The sequence below is a fragment of the Nicotiana tabacum genome, chromosome 21 (genome assembly GCF_000715075.1).
Source record: "Nicotiana tabacum cultivar K326 chromosome 21, ASM71507v2, whole genome shotgun sequence".
NCBI classification, from domain to species: Eukaryota; Viridiplantae; Streptophyta; class Magnoliopsida; order Solanales; family Solanaceae; genus Nicotiana; species Nicotiana tabacum.
The window spans coordinates 3,616,377-3,618,991 of NC_134100.1; the positions used below are offsets into that span (position 1 = coordinate 3,616,377).

Genomic DNA, 2,615 nt, shown 5'->3' on the forward strand with positions numbered 1-2,615 from the left:
TAGTGTTTTTCTTGTAGTTTTATATATGGCTGAAAAGTTTCTTAAATACCTAAAGTCCCTTTGTAACGTAAATAGTCCATTTAGGGGTCGATTGACCGAAAACAAGTTATGTTGAGATTAATTTTATTGGAATTAGTTATATTGAGATTAATTTTATTGGAATTAGTTATTTTGATATTATTTTGTATTGACTGTTTTCTATGTTATAATAATTTTATGATTGTCAATTTTACCGTTTTATCTTAAAATAATTTATCATGGGATTACTATTCTTCTTGCAAGTATAAGTTATCGCAACACTATTTTAAATCCTAGAATAACTTATCCGAGGATAAGCAACCAAACAATGAATATGACAGTACTAAATTTTTATCGTAAAGTTATTTTTACTTATAAGTTATACCAAACGACTCCTTAGTTGACCCCTTAGTTTGATGAAATTCGGTAGTTATTGGATCACGACTCTCTATATATAGATATAGGAGCCTTACAAGACTTAGACAGCTTCGAGAAGGCTCCCTGCCTAGACAGTCTTTTTGAATAGATCTATCATATTAGCAGTTCATCCGATGTTTGTCAATAATGCATTTTAGGCAGACATCCTAGTAACTAACTTTTTCAACAAAAAAAAAAACTCACATGGCTTAGTTAAAACTTAAAAGTGAAAAGAACAGTAACTCAATGACGAGTCAATTTCTCAGGATCTCACTGAACTAATGAAAATTGTTTATGAAAGTCACTTTACTTTATTTTGTAACCGAAAAGTCATCATACTTTGCATATTGTAACTCAAAAGTCACTCAACACATTAGGGCATATTTTTCACATTGTTTTTAACTCAATCATTTAAAAAATATTTTAAAAAGACACCCATTTAAACCGTGACTCAACTCGATCTTTGACCCGACCCACTTTCTCTTATTTTTGTTACAAAAAACGTAAATATTATTTTGTTGTTTAATTATCTTGGTTTTCAAAATGCTGGTTTAAGCAAAGTATTAAATTAGTTTGACTATAAATAGTCTTCTAGTAACATTATCTTTACTACAAGCAATGCGCGTTCTTGTTCTAAAACATCAAGAATATTGTCTTTTAATATATTCTTATATTAATATTTCTCAATCAAAATTCAAGCATAAATAACTTTTTTCATTTTTCCTTCCTCCTTTTTATTTTCTTCCACTTCAATGCTGCTAATTTTCTTGTTTCACTTTCAAATTTAACTCCTCTAGTTTTTTAATATTATTTTCTTATTCTCTATTTAATACTTTGCTTAAACCAATGTATACGTTCAGTATAACTATATTGAGAACGAATATAATATACTACAGCAAAGTAATATTTACGTTTTTTATAACAAAAACAAAAGAAAATAGGCCGGGTCATGGAACGGTCGAGTTTGATTTAAATGGATTTTTTTATTTTTTAAATGGTTGGGCTGAAAAGAAATATGAAAAATAATGTTTAATAATGCCTTAAAAGTGTTGAGTGACTTTTGAGTTACAATGTGAAAAGTATAATGACTTTCGAGTTACAAAACAAAGTAATGTGACTTTCATAAATAATTTCTATTAGTGTAGTGACAATATGAGTAATGGATTCCTGAATGACTAAAAGTTCGATCTCTTTACCCTATTCCCAATTTAATATTCCAGCCGTTTCAATTTATATGAACATATTTCTTTTTTAATTCGTACCACCGTTTTAATTTATATGAACATATTTCCTTTTTAATTCGTACCAAATAAGATGCCATCTTTTCATATTTGGATTAATTTATCTCTACGCAATAATTTATAGTCACAAAATATATATATTTCATTTTACATAGTAAATACAAAAGTTTTCTTTTCTTAATTCTGTACCCAGTCAAATAGATTTACATAAATTCGTACCAAATAAGATGACATCTTTTCATATTTGGATTAATTTATCTCTACGCAATAATTTATAGTCACAAAATATATATATTTCATTTTACATAGTAAATACAAAAGTTTTCTTTTCTTAATTCTGTACTCAGTCAAATAGATTTACATAAATTATTGATATAATAGATAACTAAAATTATGAAGTCTAGAATAAAAAAGACATATTGAGTCCTTGGGGTGAGAGGCCTAGTATAAAAAATTCGAGTACAACAGAAAGCCTTTTTGCACAAAGTGACCAACATAGATGCAAATTATATGAAATTAAGGGGGCAAAATTACAATTAAGAGAAATGGAGGGTCGACCAACGAGACAACCCTATGAAAATCCCAGAAATTATGTCGGCCATATGTCTTGATAGCCATACAGCACTCACCATTCAGGCGAGAGTGGCATATTTAGCCAACCGGCCCTTTTTAATTCTTCTATTTGCTCCCCCATTTCCTTTTATATTCAGCTATTCTCCCTTCAAATTTGCCTAGCTCTCGATGTGGGAGTATTGTATTTTTCTCCTTATGCAGCTAGTGGTGGCAAAATGGTTAAAAGAAAATAGTTATCCATCAAAAAATAAGTTACACAATGAACTTTTTAAAAACGGGTCAAATATGGATAAGAATCATATTATCTATTTTACTAATGAATTTAACATTTACATTTGTAAAACCTCAAATCGGAGGTTCTTCAAG

The 2,615-nt window shown here is 28.8% G+C and overlaps 1 non-coding gene across 1 annotated transcript; it reads right to left on the minus strand.

The window, feature by feature from the left end:
- Positions 1 to 2,222: 2,222 nt before the first annotated feature.
- Positions 2,223 to 2,347, minus strand: LOC142175602 (U11 spliceosomal RNA). The gene has a single exon (XR_012704709.1). It is a non-coding gene; the product is annotated as a U11 spliceosomal RNA (small nuclear RNA).
- Between the last annotated feature and the right edge of the window lie 268 nt (positions 2,348 to 2,615).